Source organism: Sinohyriopsis cumingii, chromosome 13 (genome assembly GCF_028554795.1).
Source record: "Sinohyriopsis cumingii isolate HCF-2022 chromosome 13, ASM2855479v2, whole genome shotgun sequence".
Taxonomy (NCBI): Eukaryota; Metazoa; Mollusca; class Bivalvia; order Unionida; family Unionidae; genus Sinohyriopsis; species Sinohyriopsis cumingii.
The window spans coordinates 47,055,684-47,061,069 of NC_142973.1; the positions used below are offsets into that span (position 1 = coordinate 47,055,684).

Below are 5,386 nucleotides of genomic sequence, written 5' to 3' on the forward strand. Positions count from 1 at the left end.
GTTTCGTTTACTATAATATTCAACGCTGGCAGCAAGATCATGTATAATACTAAAGGTTTAGTAAAGAACATGCCAAATATCTGGTACACCAGGATTTCCTGAGGAAAAACTAATGATCTGAGCTCAAATCCAAATAAAGATGTTTTCATACAAAATTAATAATCTTACTTTATAATCTACAACCATATACACAATAAGCCTTCAATATGTTATTGATAAAAAAGACATTATTCAGATAGGCCCAATCTCCTACCCGCAATTAAGGAGAAACTTCAATCACACAGTAGAAATACAGTATAGATAACAGTTTGCCTTTTTAAAAAAAATGATTGTATGTTGTTTACACATATATGTATGTTTGCGTGCGTGCATGTTTGCGCATGAGGATATAGTTTATCTTTCAAACGGTGTAATTGTAGATATAACAGTATGTCGTACATTTATTCTTAATGACGTTGTAGAGTTTTGAAATTGCAGGCTGATTATAGTTCTATTTGTTGTCCTCTGAAATGTAATGAAACCCATGACAGGTTGATCATCTAAACATTTACATCTCCAATGATGACTTTCCTACATATGACATTGTGCAGGCATAAACTTTGAACTCTTGTGTGATAACGAACGAGAGAGAGAGAGAGAGAGAGAGAGAGAGAGAGAGAGAGAGTGCGAGGGAGAGAGAGGGAGAGAGAGAGAGGGAGAGAGAGAGGTCAATGATCGTTTGATACAGTAATCTGTAAATAACACAAAAACATTGTGAATGGGAACTTAGTATCATTCCTTTCAGTCTGGATTTGAAATCAGTTCAATGAAATTCGAGTCAAAGTTGGCTGGAGAAGGTCAAACGTGAAACGAGGTTTACAGACAGACATAAATGTTGAAATAAATTGAAGACATCTCTAAAAGAGTATTCTAGTGTCATAAAGTAAATGATAATAACACGTTCAGTACACTGAAATGTTCTTGTGTTAAAATAATTAAGGGCGATAGGCATCGTCATCCGGATTTAAAGATTAACCTCTGACTGAAAAATGAAGGTTATTACGCTCTTCCTACAGTTCCAATTAGAAACTCCTTATAGACAAGATAAGGATCTGTCCCACTGTAATGGAAAGCTGTTTTGCACCAACATCCATGTTTTTTTCCGGGAAGCGAGGGACACTCAGTGTGAGACATCCAAGCTTCTGATTCAAGGACTGTTCCGATTTCAGTTGTGGAGTTGGCATAAAACACAAAAGTGAGCGAAAATTAGACTAGGGCAAAAAGAGTTATTACAAATATTGGATTATGCAAACATTCTAAAACTATATAAAAAAAATTTGCATCGGCCGGGAATCGAACCCGGGCCGCCCGCGTGGCAGGCGAGCATTCTACCACTGAACCACCGATGCACATTATTCCCTTGCTTCGTAAGGGCCTATCTCCCCACCGTGTCTTTACCTTAACTGCCTAATGTCATTTACATGTCTGTGTCATCTAATTCAGTAGGCGTTGATTTATTGATTGACTGCCTATGGGGTTACAATGCATGCTGTTAGAATAAACCGACACAACACATCTCTTTATTTGATTCTGAAACGGCGTAGATTACTTGGATTGAAGCACTTTCTAAATTGGAGACAGCCACATGATTTCTCACTTGCTAGTCTCTTCAAAGGTCTTGTCTGCTTGAATTTCATCTCACATCTATCCACAAGATGCATTTTAGTAGAAAACGGTATTCGTTTTCAAGGAGGTTGTAAATAGAACAAAGTCTATCCGGAATTGGTTTTTAAGTAAAATATTGATGGACGAATTCATAATATTTGTACAGATTTCCTATCATATCTTTAACGAAAGATGAATGTGCTGCTTAGAGAGAACCTAAAACGAACCTTGCCTAATCCACCTACTGGAATTATCTTTTTTGTTGTTGTGAAAATCAACTGTCAAATTAATGGTATGACCGTCGACTAGAATGGCAAATTTGGCTTCCATCGACATACATCAGCATGCATTCATCTTTATGCATAATGCAAGTGTCAAACGGGGACGCCGGCGAATGGAGAATGCTGTTTGATCAACGAATTGTCCAAGGGTCTATCGGCAGCAATTAATATTATGTAGATCTGAAACTCTTGATTATTATCAACAGTAAAATTCAGATGAGTTGGATTTCATTTAGAAGCATGCAAATAAAATATCATTTTAATTCTAAATATGTCTTCGTCATCGGAAATCGACTTTATCTTAAAGCATGTTAGTCTAAACAAAGTCAACTAATTACTTTTCATTTGTTACCCACAACAACAATCAGCTTGATTGCATAGTTTCGGTCTTGAATTTAGAGAACCAGTCTGTGTATACAACAATGAATAATGTCATCCATAAATTACATATATTACAAAACACCCTCTTCAGAGAAAACTAAGAGAGAAAAAGAAAACACTTTATAAGAACATTAAGTTCCTTCCTATCATCTGGTCTTAAATGATGCAAAGATTATTAAAATTCATTAAATTTAGTTTGATCATGGGTCATTTGCGACAGTTTTTTCTCCTTGGAAGAAGGACTTATATGTGTATGTCTCATAGATTTGGGAGATTAGCTTTGAAGCAAACTGAATAGTAAATGATATCAAAAGACTGATATTTCGAAACAATACTATTTGTGCATGAAATGTACACAAGGAAATGAAATATGTACGTTTCATCTATGATATAATCTTTTCATGTGCAAGGATCTGAGTAACAGCAGCGCACTGATATCAAGCTGTCGATAAGGTAGCGGCTCGTATGCAGGACAAATATAAAGGCGGATAATGGCACGATTATTTCCCATGTGAGGCTCGTTGGTCTAGGGGTATGATTCTCGCTTTGGGTGCGAGAGGTCCCGGGTTCAAATCCCGGACGAGCCCACCATTTTGGAAATGAAAGTTAATACTCATTTTGTAGTATCCTGGTAAATGGTTGAAGCAATCTCTCGGGACAACCATGAGTGAAATATTTCATTTTCAATTATTCGTGTAAATGCAATACTTTTGACGGATTCATTTCGGAAACGCTGGTGAATTGTCATTTCTCCAAAACTTGAAATAGGTTTTCATATAGTTAGTCAAGTACAATTAATTGGAAGTTAACTTCCCAGAACCCCATTTACGACTTCAGCTTCAGAGGATGTACTGAAATTCTTGAACAAATATAACTACTGTATGGACCAGTGGATTAGCATAGTTTTTCATTGCACTCTTATCTTCCTCTGAACAAAGTTAACCTCCACACCCATACAGAAAAAGTTTGTTTTAGACATCCTTATCAAAATGTATGCTAATAATTATTTAACTTCTGCCAGTTTTGATTGCATAGTTTCATTCTTGAATTTAGAGAACCAGTTTATGTATACAAGAAAGACTAATCTTAACCACAATTACATATGTCAGAAAACACCATCGTCAGAGAAAACTAAGAGAAATAAAAAACACTTTATAGTGACACTAAGTTCCTTCTTATCCTATGCAATAATGATTAAAATTCATTAAAATCAGTTTTTCCTTTGGTCATTTGCGACAGTTTTTTTTTGTCCTTGGAGGAAGGACTTATATTTGGGTCATTATCTTCATTATTTGGACATAATGTCGACAAGTAACTGGAGAAGAAAGCCTGGCGATGAATGTAAAAACAAAAGTAATTTGAAGTTATTCTGTCTTCTTGTTCTGAAGCAAATTGAATAGTTTAATGATGACGAAAGACTAAGATTTTGAAACTTTACTAGTTGTGTATGAAATGTACTCATTCTCAAAAAGGAGCATGCCCATCAAGATATATAGACGGAATAAAGCTATCGGTCAATCGATAGATTGATATATAGATATATATTTCATCATTCCAACGAAGGAAGATACCCATCAAGAGAATCAAAATACTTGAACAGGCAATACAATAGACATATAGGCAGACAAACAGGCAGACAGGTTTACAATGGATTGAGATTGAAGCAGACATACAGTTATACATAGAGACAGACAGATAGATGCGAATGAATCTATGTACCATAATGGTCCCGCAGAATGTTCATTAAAAGTAAATAAATTAAATGCCTTTTGGTTTCCTCTGCATTCTCTTTATACAGTTTAAACAATACATCACATAAAACATGGTTTACGCATCATATGAACTATATTTTTAACTTTACAATTTTGATTTTGTTTTAACGTTAATTGCTAGGTCTGAATTAATTAGAAACATTCACCACTTACTACCATTCGATTTACACTTTTAAAAACCAGGCTTGTCGATACTCGGAAGACTGGATCTCGCCCAAAATGCTCCTTATATTTTCATTTCCTTTGTAAGCTCTATTCAAAGTGTAACTTTGAAACGCATCAGGAAATTGTTGTTGCAAATCACACAAATATTCACACAAATATTCTCTTGCAAACTTTGATTCATATGCTGAACATCGATTGAAACTAACAAATAACGTAATTGTTATCTTTTGTTGTGTAAGGTTGTAAGGAATGGAAAGAAGAAAAAATAAGAACGTCGATTAAAACCAGCAAAGAACATGTGTGCGTCTGCGTGTGTGTGTGTGTGTGTGTGTGTGTGATTTGGATTTTTAACGTAGCTTTAATAATCTATCAGTCATATCGCTACGATGTCCGCAGTGCGACAGATTATAGTTATGTCTAGTACTGGGGCATCATGCCGCAGACATGTAGCATGATGTCCAACCCAGTCATATTATCCTGACACCAGGCGGACCAGTCCTAACACTAACCTCTTAATGCTGAGCGTGAAGCGAGGCAGCTGTTAGTAGCATTTTGTAAGTCTTTGGTATGACTCGACCGGGGATCAGCAAAGAACGTAATTGGTAGGTTGTGATTTTTCTTGTTGAGAATCTTTATTCTTCTTAAAACATCAAGTCTCAGTTTACCCACTTTCTTGATTTTCTAACCTATTTCACGAAAAGCAACAAGCAAACGTCATTAAATGTTGTTGATTGTTACAAATCGTGTGGGAGATATGTATTGGGAATTTGACAATGCTCCTGAACGTACGACTTATTGGAAAAGTATTTTACGTAACAATTGATGAATCTCCTTTAAAACTATTCTAGTGTCCAGATTATGTTTTAAAGAAAGTATATGATACTAATTTAAGATGATGCGCCAAAGCATATTCACGCCTGAATTTTCAATCAAGTGTTCGGTTCATTAGAAAGCGAAACCATACAAAAGGCATATGGTCAATTAAGTGTTTTATCGTTGCAGTTCAAAGATGAACAAGTAAGTCAAATTAGGAAAACTTTGATGTTCAAAAAAATTCACATTTACTCTGCGAATGTATGTCTGTCCATATAATCAGTAAGAATTAAGAATAAAATGTCTTCAGTTAGTTCGCTCTAAAATTGT

General features: G+C 35.4%; 2 non-coding genes across 2 annotated transcripts; one reads left to right on the top strand and one right to left on the bottom strand.

Annotated features, from left to right (window-relative positions):
- Positions 1-1,317: 1,317 nt before the first annotated feature.
- Positions 1,318-1,388, bottom strand: Trnag-gcc (transfer RNA glycine (anticodon GCC)). The gene has a single exon. It is a non-coding gene; the product is annotated as a tRNA-Gly (tRNA).
- Positions 1,389-2,821: 1,433 nt separating this feature from the next.
- Trnap-ugg (transfer RNA proline (anticodon UGG)) lies at positions 2,822-2,893 on the top strand. Its single transcript has one exon. It is a non-coding gene; the product is annotated as a tRNA-Pro (tRNA).
- Positions 2,894-5,386: the final 2,493 nt, after the last annotated feature.